Here is a 16,241-nt window from a genome sequence, read left to right as displayed (position 1 = left end):
GACAAAATCATCCTCCTGGGGGACTTTAATGCAAGAGTCGGGCGAGACTTCGACCTGTGGCCAGGGACCATCGGAAAAGACGGGGTTGGAAACAGCAACCCGAATGGCATCCTGCTTCTCACCAAATGTGCGGAACACAACCTTGTCATCACCAACACGCTCTTCCGCCAGAAAAACAAGTTCAAGACATCATGGAAGCACCCCCGGTCAAAGCATTGGCACCTCTTAGACTATGTAATCACACGTGCCAGAGACCGCCGTGACGTGCTCCTCACAAGAGCCATGACAGGTGCCGACGACTGCTGGACTGACCACAGGCTAATCCGATCCTCGATGGCTATCAAGATCGCTCCCAAGCGCAGACTCCAAGGCAGAAAGACAAGGCGCAAAATGAACACCCAAGCCCTTCAGGAGCCCTCCAGGCGAGCCCATCTCCAAACAGCACTCAAGAACCGTCTACCCACAGAACACCCCGAAAATGTTGAGGAACATTGGAACAAACTGAAGACCTCCATCATCCAAGCCTGCGAAGAAACTATTGGATACCAAGCCAAGAAACATCAAGACTGGTTTGATGAAAATGACATCGAGATCCAACAGCTAATTGACAAGAAAAGGAAAGCCTTCCAAACATGGCAGAGAAACATCAACTGTGCTGCTAAGAAAAAGATCTACGCTAGTGCAAAAGCCGAGGTCCAAAGAAGGACAAGAGAACTCAAGAACATCTGGTGGACAAAGAAGGCTGAAGAAATCCAACACCTGGCAGATACCCATAATGCTCAGGGATTTTTCAAAGCCACAAAGGTCATCTACGGACCAAGAAACCATGGCATACAGCCCCTACGCTCATCAGATGGAACCAAACTCCTGAAGGACCAAAACTCAATTGCACTACGTTGGAAAGAACACTACCAAAGCCTCCTGAACCGCAGCTCCAATGTGGCCGAAGAGGTCCTCTCACAAATCCCGCAACAACAAACCAGGGATGAGCTTGCAGCACCGCCTAGTTTGGAAGAAGTCAGCAATGCCATCAGCCAGCAGAAGAATAACAAAGCCAGCGGACCAGATGGGATCCCTGCTGAAATCTTCAAAGAGGGAGGACCTGAGCTGACACACCAACTCCACCAGCTCATAGAAAAAGTGTGGGTGACCGAGAAAATCCCAGCAGACTTCAAGGATGCCACCATCATCACCCTCTTCAAAAAAGGGGAAAGAACAGAGTGCGGAAACTATCGAGGTATCTCCCTTCTAACCTCCGCTGGGAAAATCCTCGCAAGAATCCTTGCAAACCGCCTCCTGCCCCTCTCAGAAGACACCCTCCCAGAATCCCAGAACGGCTTCCGCCCCACCAGAGGAACCGTGTACATGATCTTCACTGCACGACAGCTCCAAGAAAAATGCAGGGAACAAAACCAACCTCTGTACATGGCATTCATCGACCTTGCCAAGGCATTCGACACAGTGAATCGCAGCGCTCTCTGGACCATCCTCCACAAAATCGGATGCCCTAACAAATTTGTGAACATCCTGCGGCTCCTCCACGATGACATGATGGCAACAGTCTTGGACAGCAATGGCTCCCAAAGTGACCCATTTAAGGTGGAATCGGGTGTCAAACAGGGATGTGTTATTGCCCCAACTCTATTCTCCATCTTCATCGCAATGATACTTCACCTTGTTGATGGGAAGCTTCCCACCGGAGTGGAAATCATCTATCGGACAGATGGCAAGCTGTTTAACCTCAGCAGACTGAAAGCCAAAACCAAAGTTACAACAGCATCTGTTATAGAACTCCAGTATGCTGATGACAATGTCGTCTGTGCGCATACAGAAGAAGATCTACAAGCCACTCTAAACACCTTCGCAGAAGCATACACGAAGCTTGGCCTGTCACTGAACATTGAGAAAACCAAAGTGCTCTTCCAGCAGTCACCAGCCAACTCCTCCCCAATGCCAGAGATACAGCTTAATGGTGTAACATTAGAAAATGTTGACCATTTCCGCTACCTTGGCAGCCACCTCTCCACCAAAGTCAACATCGACGCTGAAATACAACACCGCCTGAGCTCCGCAAGTGCAGCATTTTCCCGAATGAAGCAGAGAGTGTTTGAGGACCGGGACATCCGTAGGGAGACCAAGGTGCTTGTCTATAAAGCTATTGTCCTCCCAACCCTGCTATACGCCTGTGAGACGTGGACTGTCTACAGACGTCACATGCAACTCCTGGAACGATTCCATCAGCGCTGCCTCCGGAAAATCCTGCAAATCTCTTGGGAAGACAAGCGGACAAACGTCAGTGTGCTGGAAGAAGCAAAGACCACCAGCATTGAAGCGATGGTCCTCCAACATCAACTCCGCTGGGCTGGCCACGTTGTCCGGATGCCTGACCACCGTCTCCCAAAGCAGTTGCTCTACTCCGAACTTAAGAAGGGAAAACGGAATGTTGGTGGACAGGAAAAGAGATTTAAAGATGGGCTCAAAGCCAACCTTAAAAACTCTGGCATAGACACTGAGAACTGGGAAGCCCTGGCCCTTGAGCGCTCCAGCTGGAGGTCAGCTGTGACCAGCAGTGCTGCAGAATTCGAGGAGGCACGAGTGGAGGGTGAAAGAGAGAAACGTGCTAGGAGGAAGGCGCGTCAAGCCAACCCCGACCAGGACCGCCTTCCACCTGGAAACCAATGCCCTCACTGCGGAAGAAGGTGCAGAGCAAGAATAGGGCTCCACAGCCACTTACGGACCCACAAGAACATTGGAGGACCATCATACTCGAAAACGAGGGATCGCCTAAGTAAGTAAAGTAAAAGTAAAGGGAGGCTTCTCTCATGTCCCCGCATGAGGAGCTGGAGCTGATAGAGGGAGCTCATCCGCCTCTCCCCGGATTAGAACCTGCGACCTGTCGGTCTTCAGTCCTGCCAGCACAGGGGTTTAACCCACTGTGCCACCGGGGGCTCTAGCTTCTGATTAAAACCCTCCAACACTCTCAGGTACCATATTCCACTGTCAAACCCTTTGAACTATCAGAAAGTTCTTCCCAATGTTTAAGTTGAATCCATTTTCCTACAATTTGAATCCATTGCCCCATATCTCCAGAGCAGCAGGAAAAAAATCCCTGCTCTATAGGACATCCTTTCAAACGTTTAAACATGGCTCTCAGATCCCTCTCAACCTTCTCTTTTCTAAGCTAAACATACTCGGTTTGCTGTATGATCATCATCGCCACTTCACTGTCTTCACTACAGAACACACCCACAAACACACCCCACTCTCTATCCCTTCCCCTCAGCCTGCCATGTTAAGAGGGTCAAGGCAGCCGAGCTCTTAATGGAGAGCTGAAAGGGAATAAAGAGGGGGGAAAGCCGAAAGCAGATTCCCTGCTATTAAACCCGACCGTGGTGTGTTTTAATCAAACAAGAACAAAATGCACCGATGTGTCAAAAGTGAAGGCCATTAATTAAACTGGAAGGAGAAGCATTTTCGTGCAGTCTGAATCCCCTCCCCTTCTTCCCAAATGACATTTCATTCTTATTCCTCCGAAATATTAAAAGAGATAAAGAGGCAGGGCAAAACCGGAGAGGCACAAATGGAGGAGAGTGCATGCACACCGAGGCATTTGGGAGTAGACTTGTATTTTTTCTCCGAATCGTTGCAGCCTTCAAACTCTAAATGCACACTCATCTCCTACCTTGCATCTCTGTTTTCGTCCCAAAGTCACTTGCCATCCGTAGAAATAGGGTGCTTTGGGGTCTCTGCACCACTCACAAGGATAGAGCAACCCAGCAGCTCCTTTCAATAGGCACTCTCTCTTCTGCACCTTCTTCAGCATGCAAACTCTTGGGGGGACCCCGCCCTTGTTGCTCATCCAGGGCTCCCCAAAAGCTTCTTTCTGGCACTTTTATTATCCAACTTTGAACAGAATCCCCTCCCTCAAAAATACACAGCCCAATGACACATCTGTTTGGATCAACACCCATTAGCTGCAACCCATACCCTCTCCCTGCACCCCAAAATTCTCAGAGGTCCAATCCCCCTCCAAAAAAGTCAATCCTGCCCCTCAAGCTCCTTTATTTTGGACCTGACAGCTCTACTATGGTCTCCCCAAGACATCCACCTATTTCCAGGACACCCGCCACTCCCCCAAAAATCACACTATCTCCAAATAGTCAGACCTTAGACCCCCTTTCTTCCTCCTTCTCCCCCTGTAAAAGGAACTTTTACAGGAAGTGTGAGAAATGTGAAGGAAGTGATTGTGAGGGACAGTAAGGCAAGGAACCTAATTTGGAGGAGAGAAAACACACACCCTGGTTCTCCCCCCCCCCCCCCCGCGCCCTCCAGTCCTCATACCTCATTTGAGACACACACACAATATCCTACTCCCCTACATCATATATGCACATAACCCCTCTCCTTGAGATAATATATATGCATACATAAATGTATAATCTTAATTCCCCACATTATTATTTCTATACACTATAATCCCACTCCCTCACATTATAGAAGCATATAACCCCACTCCCTTACAAAATATATGTATCACTTCCCTACATTATAGCTATACATGATAATTCCACTCCCTCCCTCACTCTCTCTTACTCACTATCTATATATATAATGTACAGATAGAGAGATAATGTGGGGAAGTGAGGGGTATTGTGTGGAGAACTGAGATATTATATACATATATACATATATAGAGAGAGAGAGTAGGATTGTCGTGTGTGTGTGTGTGTGTGTGTGTTTGTGTGTGTGGTGAGTAGGACTGTCATGTATATAGATATATAATCTCACTTCCCTACATTATACCTCAATAATGATAATCCTATCTGTACACAATAATCCCCCTCCCACACTCTATCTATCTATATATAACCTCACTTCCCTATATTATATCTCTATGATAACTCTACTCCCTCACAATATAAATAGATAAATAGATATAATATCATATGTGTTCCCCAAATTATATCTCTATTCATGTTGATCCCACTTCATCACTTTATATACTCTCACTTCCCTACATTATATCTCTATCTATAATCAATAATCCCACTCCCACACAGTATATGTATGAATGTATGCGTGTGTATATATCCTATAATTTATTTATTTATTATTTAGAGTTTTTATAACCCAGTCTTCTCGACCTCCGGAGAGGGACTCAGACCAGCTAACAACAGAGGATTCAATACAGCAAGATAAAGCAAATATACATCATCAATATAAAATACATTAAAATACAATTCATACAATTTACAAAAAAGTCAGTTCGTCAGAGTGAAATCACATAATCCTACTCCCTCACTTATATTATCAATTCTCAACATTATATATCTGTCCAAGCACTATAATCTCAGTTCTGCACCTAATATCTTTATCTATACTCGATAATCCCACTCCCACACAGTATGTGTACATATCTATATACATGGTAATCCTACTCCCTCACTAAAACAGTCAGAAAATGGAGGGCAAAACTACTACCACTGGATCAATTTTGACTAATTCTCGGATTGGAGGCCGTGTGACAACTCTAACTTTTTGCCAGGGTTCTCACTCAGGTAATGGAGCCATCCAGCTTCTTGGAACTGAAGCTTCAAAAGTTCCCAAGTCACTTAGGATTCACCCTATTCAGAATAGATATTTGGATCAAAAGGACGATGGCTGTGTGGTTGACATGCATCATTTTAATTCAGGAACATAGTCAGTGTTGGCATATGCCACTGTGAATGGTTCTTTAGTGGGATGGGACCTGAGATCCTCTAATAATGCTTGGACCTTAAAGCATTATTTATGGTTGGGACTTATAACGTCATTTGCTGTTGACATAAAAATCTATCTATATACTCCCTCACATAATATAGACATAGAACTCCACTCCTGTAAGCCTCGCCCCTTTTTATATTATTATTCAGTCCTTAAGAGATAGATAGATAGATATTTAGATAGACAGACAGAAAGATAAATAGACAGGCAGACAGAAAGATAAATAGACAGGCAGATAGACATATAGATGGGCAGATAGATAGATAGATAGATAGATAGATAGATAGATAGATAGATAGATAGATAGATAGATAGATAGATAGGCAGGCAGGCAGGCAGGCAGGCAGGCAGGCAGGCAGGCAGGCAGGCAGGCAGGCAAGCAGACAGACAGACAGACAAACAGACAGACAGATAAAAAGATAGATAGATAGATTGATAGAAAGATGGACAGAAAAACAGACAGAAATAAATATAAATAAATATGAAGATAGGCAGATAGATATTAGATAGATAGATAGATAGATAGATAGATAGATAGATAGACAAATAGATAGATACATAGTTAAATAAAGGTTTTCCCCTGACATTAAGTCTAGTCGTGTCCAACTCTAGGGTGTGGTGCTCATCTCCATTTCTAAGCTGAAGAGCCAGCGTTGTCCGTAGACACCTCCAAGTTCATGTGGCCGGCATGACTATGTGGAGCGCCGTTACATAGTTAGATAGGCAGATAGATAGGTAGGTAGATCAATACATAGACAAATAGATAGATCGATAGATAGATAGGCAGATAGATAGATAGAAAGATGGACAGAAAAACTGACAGAAATAAAGATAAATAGAAATGAAGATAAGCAGAAAGAGAGAGAGAGAGACAGATAGGTAGATAAATAGGTAGATAGGTGGTCTGTGTCCCTCCACTGAGGTAGAGAAGATCGAGATATAAAAGTTTTAAATAAATAAATAATAAATAATAATAATAGGCAGACAGACAGACATTAGATAGACAGACAAACAAATAGATACATAGTTAGATAGATAGATAGATAGATAGATAGATAGATGGACAGGAAAACTGACAAAAATAAAGATAAATAGAAATGAAGATAGGCTGATAGAGAGAGAAATAGATAGATAGATAGATAGATAGATAGATAGATAGATAGATAGATAGATGATAGATAGATAGATAGGAAAACTGACAGAAATAAAGTTAAATAGAAATGAAGATAGGCTGATAGAGAGAGAAACAGACAGACAGACAGACAAATAGATAAATAGGTAGGTAGGTCGAGATATAAAAGTTTTAAATAAATAAATAATAAATAATAATAATAGGCAGACAGACAGACATTAGATAGACAGACAAACAAATAGATACATAGTTAGATAGATAGATAGATAGATAGATGGACAGGAAAACTGACAAAAATAAAGATAAATAGAAATGAAGATAGGCTGATAGAGAGAGAAATAGATAGATAGATAGATAGATAGATGATAGATAGATAGATGATAGATAGATAGATAGATAGATAGATAGGAAAACTGACAGAAATAAAGTTAAATAGAAATGAAGATAGGCTGATAGAGAGAGAAACAGACAGACAGACAAATAGATAGGTAGATAGATAGATAGATAGATAGATAGATAGATAGATAGATAGATAGATAGATAGATAGATAGAAAAACTGACGGAAATAAAAATAGAAATGAAGATAGATAGGCTGATAGAGAAACAGACAGACAGACAGATAGACAGATAGATAAATAGACAGGCAGATAGACATATAGATGGGCAGATAGATAGATAGATAGATAGATAGATAGATAGATAAACTGACAGAAATAAAAATAAATAGAAATGAAAATAGATACGCAGATAGAGAAATAGATAGATAGATAGATAGATAGATAGATAGATATATAGATATCAAAATAAATAGAAATGAAGATAGATAGGCAGATATGCAGAGAGAAAGATAGATAGATAGATATCAAAATAAATAGAAATGAAGATAGATAGGCAGATATACAGAGAGAAAGATAGATAGATAGATAGAAATCAAAATAAATAGAAATGAAGATAGATAGGCAGATTTGCAGAGAGAGAGAGATAGGCAGGCAGGCAGACATTAGATAGATAGATAGATAGATAGATAGATAGATAGATAGGCAGGCAGGCAGGCAGGCAGGCAGGCAGATAAGTACATAGATAGGCAGATAGTTAGATAGGCAGATAGAGGGACAGAAAAACTGACAGAAATAAAAAATAAATAGAAATGAAGATAGATAGGCTGATAGAAAGAGAAATTGATTGATAGATAGATAGAGATAGATAGACAGATAGATAAGTACATAGATAGGAAGATAGTTAGATAGGCAGATAGATAGATAGATAGATAGATAGAGGGACAGAAAAACTGACAGAAATAAAAAATAAATAGAAATGAAGATAGATAGGCTGATAGAAAGAGAAATAGATAGATAGATAGACAGATAGACAAATAGATACATAGATAGGCAGATAGATAGATAGATAGATAGATAGATAGATAGATAGCCAGAAAAACTGATAGAAGTAGAAATAAATAGAAATGAAGATAGATAGGCAGATATACAGAGAGAAAGATAGATAGATAGGCAGGCAGACATCAGATAGATAGATAGATAGATAGATAGATAGATAGATAGATAGATAGATAGGCAGGCAAATAGATAGATGGACAGATAGAAATAAAGATAGAAAGACAGATAAAGTGATAGGCAGATAGATAGATAGATAGATAGATAGATAGATAGATAGATAGATAGATAGATAAGAGACTATATGCTTGTCCTCAAGGAGCAAAACCCTATACACACACAGAGAGAGAGACTCAGAGGAGCCATGACAGAGTGAGCCTCCCTCCCTCCTTCACTCACTCACCGTGGGGCTTCTTCTGCTGCTGCTTCTGCTTCTCTTTCTGAGTTCACCTGCCTCCTCCGCCTTGACAGCCACCCGCCTCGGCCTTCCCCCTGTTCCCAGGCAGGCCGAGGAGGAGGAGGAGGAGGAGGAAGAAGGGGCTTCGCGTGAGGAGAGAGAGAGAGACCGAGGAGGAGGAGGAGGAGGAGGGGGCGGGGAAGCAGGGAAGGAAGGGGGCGTCGCGCGCTCAGGCTCCTGAGGCGGAGAGGAGAGGGATGGTGCTGAGGAGGGGTGAGGCCTCCAGAGGCTCCTGGGGTCGGGGCCCCGGCTCCCTCCTCCCTCCCGCGGCGCCCGGGGCCCCCTTTTCCGCCTGCTGCGAGAGAGCGAGCGAGGGACGGGGTGGGCGGAGCAAGCAGGCAAGGCGGCCGCCTCCGAGGCCAGGGTTGGGCCCGCTCCTCCGCCTCAGCCGCGCGCCGACGCCATCTTGGAAAAGCCCGCCTGGGCGCCAGGGCATGGGCCAAGCTTGGCCACGCCCCCCAGGTGATTGGGACTACAACTCCCACCATTCCTCACAGCCAGTCAGGGCTGTGAGGAATGGTGGGAGTTGTAGTCCAAATCACCTGGGGGGCGGGGCCAAGCTTGGCCCATGCTTGTCAACACAGGCATGCCTTGTATGCATATGGGGTGAGTAGCCATCCATACCTGTATTCACACAAGAAGCAGACATATTATATATATACACACACATATTATATATATATATATATATATATATATATATATATATATATATATATATGGCTTCTTCTCATCACAGTGAATGCAACCAATTAAAGTTACAAGCTGCTATTGTCATATATATATATATATATATATAATACATGTATTCACACAAGAAGCATACATATTATATACACACACACATGCATACTTAAATGCATATATTCATACATATACAGTATAGGTTTGCACTAACCTGTGTATTTATACTGAAACTGAAGCTATATATATATATATATATGTATATGTATACATATATATATATATATACACACACACTATATATATGTATATGTATACACACACATGCATACATAAATGCATATATTCATACATATGCAGTATGGGTTTCCACTAATCTGTATATATACTGAAACTGGACATATGTGTGTGTGTATATATATATATACACACACACACACATGCATACAAAAATGCATATATTCATACATATACAGTATGGGTTTGCACTAATCTGTGTATATATACTGAAACTGGACCTATATATATATGTATATGTATATATATATATACAAACACACACACACATGCATACATAAATGCATATATTCATACATATACAGTATGGGTTTGCACTAATCTGTGTATATATACGGAAACTGGACCTATATATAAATATATGTACGTATGTGTATATATATATATATATATATATATATATATACATACATACACACACACACACATGCATACATAAATGCATATATTCATGCATATGCAGTATATATACATCTGTGTATATATACTGAAACAGGACCTATATATATGTATATGTATATACACACACATATACACATGCATACATAAATGCATATATTCATACATATGGTTTGGTTAGACCACAACTGGAATATTGTGTCCAATTCTGGGCACCACAATTCAAGAGAGATTGACAAGCTGGAATGTGTCCAGAGGAGAGCAACTAAAATGATCAAGGGTCTTGAGAACAAGCCCTATGAGGAGCGGCTTAAGAAGCTGGGCATGTTTAGCCTGAAGAAGAGAAGGCTGAGAGGAGACATGAAGGCCATGTATAAATATGTGAGAGGAAGTCACAGGGAGGAGGGAGCAGGCTTGTTTTCTGCTGCCTTGGAGACTAGGGCGCAATGGAACAATGGCTTCAAACTACAAAAATGGAGATTCCATCTGAACATGAGGAAGAACTTCCTGACTGTGAGAGCCATTCAGCAGTGGAACTCTCTGCCCCGGAGTATGGTGGAGGCTCCTTCTTTGGAGGCTTCTTTGGAGGGAGCAAGCTTGTTTTCTGCTTCTTTGGAGACTAGGATGCGGAACAATGGCTTCAAACTGCAATATTCCTGCTTCTTGGCAGGGGGTTGGACTGGATGGCCCATGAGGTCTCTTCCAACTCTTTGATTCTATGATTCTATGATATACAGTACGGGTTTGCACTAATACAGAAACTGGGCCAATATAAACACACACATACATGTACATATACATACATACATAAATGCATATATTCATACATATACAGTATGGGTTTATACTAATCTGTGTATATATACTGAAACGGGACCATATATATATATATACACACATACACACACAAACATACACATACATATACTGAAACAGTACCAAATACATATATTTATACCTATACAGTATGGATTTATACAAATTGGTGTGTATACACATAGAATACAGAAACAGGACCTATACAAATCTATCTACTGAAATGGGACTCTCTCTCTCTCTCTATATATATATATATATATGCAGGACCACGGCTTACATAAATACACACACATAAATTAATATATTCATACATACCCAGTATGGGTTTATACAAATCAGTTTGTGTGTATACAGAAACAGGACCTATACATGCACACACACACACACTTATAGTATGTGTGAAGATAGATTGATAAATACACACAGTACAATGCCCATCTCCATGAGTCTGGTTCCCACAAAATATAGGATAAATATAGGAAAATATTGGATAAAAGGGGCTTTTTAAAACATTTCCAGCACAATCATATACACAGAATACAGAAACAGGACCTATACTAATATATATATATATATATACACACACACACAAACATAAATATAGTATATATAGTATGTGTGAAGATAGATTGATAAATAAATATGCACACAGTACAACGCCCATATCCTACAAAATATAGGAAAATATTGGATAAAAGGAGCTTTTAAAAGCATTTCTAGGCCAATGGCATTTGAGCTATAGAAGTCCATTTCAATAGGTTTCACTGTTGTCCACAGTTTCTCAACTGCATAAAGTACAGGAACATACCCTCATAGGTTTGGGGGTTATACTGTATACTGTATACAGGAGCAGGCTTGTATATATGCATATACAAGGGGTGTGTATGTGTAAATAGAATAGATCGTTGCCTGGAGGTGGGAAGGGGGTGTTTTCAGATAGTGTGTGTCTATGTGTGTTTATACACACACCAAGAGATACCTGTATTACAACATATACAGACCTTACTTTCATAAGATGCTTTAATATTCCTTTTTCTTGTTCCATTGCAGAGTTCTTCCTGCTCACCTGTAGTTTGAACATTACTGCCTAATAAAACTGCATGTCAACAAGGAAGGGCTAGCAAGGAGGGAGATCAAAACGAAAAGGCAGGATTTACCTGAATTCCTGCATGAGCCGACAATACTGCGAAGGCAGTAAGCAAAAGAAGTTCACAATATTAAAAATACAGGGCATCCATACTAATATCTTACTCAGTGTTAAATGAAGAAAATGTTGTAAGATCGAGCCAGGGTTACTGTGTACTGTTTTGTGTATTTTAACAGGTTTTTAAATGGTTTTCAATATTTATTTTTAATAGTCCTGTGTTTAATACCATTTTAATGTTTATATGCTTTATCTTTTAAGTTGTACATTGTATTGTTTTTGCCATTATTAGCCATTTCGAGTCTCTAATAATAATCATCATCATCATCTGTCAGCTGCAATAGCTACTAAGATCTGCACACATTATTCACTGATACATCATATAGTCCTAAACACTTGGAAAATGTTTGACGTGTGATGCAATGCAACAGCCAGCATAGAGATCTTGTTTGCTGTGTACTAATCTTGTTGTGTTTTTTATTATTATTATTATTATTATTATTATTATTATTATTAGGGACCAATATGTCTTGGCTTACCTTCTCGTTGCCATTACAATTATTATTATTATTATTATTATTAATTGAAGAGAGATATTGACAAGCTGGAATGTGTCCAGAGGAGGGTGACTAAAATGATCAAGGGTCTGGAGAACAAGCCCTATGAGGAGCGGCTTAAGGAGCTGGGCATGTTTAGCCTGAAGAAGAGAAGGCTGAGAGGAGACATGATAGCCATGTACAAATATGTGAGAGGAAGTCACAGGGAGGAGGGAGCAGGCTTGTTTTCTGCTGCCTTGGAGACTAGGGCGCAATGGAACAATGGCTTCAAACTACAAAAATGGAGATTCCATCTGAACATGAGGAAGAACTTCCTGACTGTGAGAGCCATTCAGCAGTGGAACTCTCTGCCCCGGAGTATGGTGGAGGCTCCTTCTTTGGAGGCTTTTAAACAGAGGCTAGATGGCCATCTGTCAGGGGTGTTTTGAATGCAATATTCCTGCTTCTTGGCAGGGGGTTGGACTGGATGGCCCATGAGGTCTCTTCCAACTCTATGATTCTATTATTATTATTATTATTAATTATTACAACGGTAATGAGAAGGTAAGCCAAGACATATCGGTCCCTTCTACAATGCCACATAAAATCCAGATGATCTGTTTTGAACTGGTTTATATGGCAGTGTAGACTCAGTTAATCCAGTTCAAAGCAGATGATGTGGATTATCTGCTTTGATAATCTGAATTATATAGCAGCGTAAAAGCATCCATTAAAACAAGGTAGCAGGCATGCAACCCTATGCATGTTTACTTTGAAGAAACTGCTGGTATGTTTAAAATATTCCCTAGTGTCTGCACTGTACGCACCACAGTTTAGATAATGCTTGTTTGCAAGAACATTTGCGCATGAACACACCAGCACCATGCCCATCTGTGCCAATAGTGTGCTAAGGAAACACAAAACACAAAATACTTATGGTAGTGCTTTATCTGTGGATGACCTCATACTTGTCTTCAGTCTCGGGCCTCTTTGACACTGTCTTATAAAATCCAGATTATCTGCTTTGAACTTGATTATATGGCAGTGTTATTTATTTATTTATTTATCAGAAGCGTACAAAGGGTACAGTTGTAATGTGTTTAAAATCACAAACAAACTTTTAAAACTTGGCACTTGCCACTTGGAGTGACCCATCTATCTGCGTGACCACATTTCTGTATACAAACCCACATGATCTCTTCGTTCATCTGGAGAGGCCCTGCTCACGATCCCACCTGCTTCGCAAGCGTGATTGATGGGAACGAGGGACAGGGCCTTCTCAGTGGTGGCCCCACGACTCTGGAACTCCCTCCCCAAGGACATCAGGCAGGCCCCAACGTTGGCAGTCTTTAGAAGGAGCTTGAAAACGTGGATGTTCCAGTGTGCCTTCCCAGAATAAGGAATCCTAAGCAATACGTCCTAAATGCACTTTACGAGAGACTTAGAACTGTCTGCACGCCCACCTATCCCAAAAACATCCCTCCTATTTCCCTTGGACATGCCCAGCAGTTTTAAATTTTTAATTCTTACATTTGGCCCTGCCACAGCTTTTTAAAATGCATCGTGTTATTATTGCATTGTTTTGCTTTTATGAGTTATTTATTATTGTTTTGTTGTTATGTTTTATGATGTGTTTGGGCTCGGCCTCTTGTAAGCCGCACCGAGTCCTGCGGTAGATGGTAGCGGGGTATAAATAAAGGTTTATTATTATTATTATTATTATTGTTGTTGTTGTTCATTCGTTCAGTCGTCTCCGACTCTTCGTGACCTCATGGACCAGCCCACGCCAGAGCTCCCTGTCGGCCGTTACCACCCCCAGCTCCCTCAAGGTCAGTCCAGTCACTTCAAGGATGCCATCCATCCATCTTGCCCTTGGTCGGCCCCTCTTCCTTTTGCCTTCCACTTTCCCCAGCATAATTGTCTTCTCTAGGCTTTCCTGTCTCCTCATGATGTGGCCAAAGTACTTCAACTTTGTCTCTAGTATCTTTCCCTCCAGTGAGCAGCTGGGCTTTATTTCCTGGAGGATGGACTGGTTGGATCTTCTTGCAGTCCAAGGCACTCTCAGCACTTTCCTCCAACACCACAGCTCAAAAGCATCAATCTTCCTTCGCTCAGCCTTCCCTAAGGTCCAGCTCTCACATCCGTAGGTGACTACAGGGAATACCATGGCTTTGACTAGGCGGATCTTTGTTGTCAGTCTGATGTCTCTACTCTTCACTATTTTATCGAGACTGGACATTGCTCTCCTCCCAAGAAGTAAGCGTCTTCTGATTTCCTGGCTACAGTCTGCATCTGCAGTAATCTTTGCCCCTAGAAATACAAAGTCTGTCACGGCCTCCACGGTTTCTCCTTCTATTTTCCAGTTGTCAATCATTCTTGTTGCCATAATCTTGGTTTTTTTGACGTTTAGCTGCAACCCGGCTTTTGCGCTTTCTTCTTTCACCTTGATTAGAAGGCTCCTCAGCTCATCCTCGCTTTCGGCCATCAGGGTGGTGTCATCTGCATATCTGAGGTTGTTAATGTTTCTTCCAGCAATTTTCACCCCAGCCCTGCATTCATCAAGCCCCGCACATCGCATGATGTGTTCTGCATACAAGTTATTATTATTATTATTATTATTATTATTATTATTATTATTATCCAATTCTTTGATTTCATGATTCTTCAACTCTATACATGTAATAGTGATGTAATGTAGGTGCAATATTTTCCATCAGCTAGTGCTGGTCATAATACATCAGGGAAAGATATGTTTTGGAGATGAGCATCCTTAAAAGAGATTTTGATGATGATGATGTATTTATATGAAGTATGCAGCCTATGTTCTGGCTTCTCTTCAAATCAAAGTAAGCATTTTCCATGCACTGCAAGGAGAAGCAAGCAAATAATGAACTTTCAGCATGGTAAAAGCATGTGTGGAATCACTTTGAGGCTGACTTGCGTGATAAGATAGTGAGCTGAGTATATCTGTGGGTTGAGGAGTTGTTGTTGTTGTTCATTCGTTCAGTCGTCTCCGACTCTTCGTGACCTCATGGACCAGCCCACGCCAGAGCTCCCTGTCGGCCGCCACCACCCCCAGCTCCTCCAAGGTCAGTCCGGTCACTTCAAGGATGCCATCCATCCATCTTGCCCTTGGTCGGCCCCTCTTCCTTTTGCCTTCCACTTTCCCCAGCATAATTGTCTTCTCTAGGCTTTCCTGTCTCCTCATGATGTGGCCAAAGTACTTCAACTTTGTCTCTAGTATCTTTCCCTCCAGTGAGCAGTCGGGCTTTATTTCCTGGAGGATGGACTGGTTGGATCTTCTCGCAGTCCAAGGCACTCTCAGCACTTTCCTCCAACACCACAGCTCAAAAGCATCGATCTTCCTTCGCTCAGCCTTCCCTAAGGTCCAGCTCTCACATCCGTAGGTTACTACAGGGAATACCATGGCTTTGACTAGGCGGATCTTTGTTGCCAGTCTGATGTCTCTACTCTTCACTATTTTATCGAGACTGGACATTGCTCTCCTCCCAAGAAGGAAGCGTCTTCTGATTTCCTGGCTACAGTCTGCATCTGCAGTAATCTTTGCCCCTAGAAATACAAAGTCTGTCACGGCCTCCACGGTTTCTCCTTCTATTT

General features: G+C 41.8%; 1 protein-coding gene across 3 annotated transcripts in view; it reads right to left on the bottom strand.

Moving 5' to 3' along the window:
* Window positions 1–9,164, bottom strand: part of LOC132761633 (nuclear receptor coactivator 1) — a 450,982-nt gene extending 441,818 nt beyond the window's left edge. For all 3 annotated transcript variants that reach the window (XM_067462609.1, XM_067462628.1, XM_067462629.1), the window contains exon 1: window positions 8,691–9,164. The gene's annotated coding sequence lies outside the window, so the exon portion shown is untranslated. The remainder of the gene's footprint in view (window positions 1–8,690) is intronic.
* Window positions 9,165–16,241: the final 7,077 nt, after the last annotated feature.

This window comes from Anolis sagrei, chromosome 1, assembly GCF_037176765.1.
Source record: "Anolis sagrei isolate rAnoSag1 chromosome 1, rAnoSag1.mat, whole genome shotgun sequence".
NCBI classification, from domain to species: Eukaryota; Metazoa; Chordata; class Lepidosauria; order Squamata; family Dactyloidae; genus Anolis; species Anolis sagrei.
The sequence above is the reverse complement of the archived record's forward strand: the minus strand, read 5'-3'. Positions and strand labels throughout refer to the sequence as shown.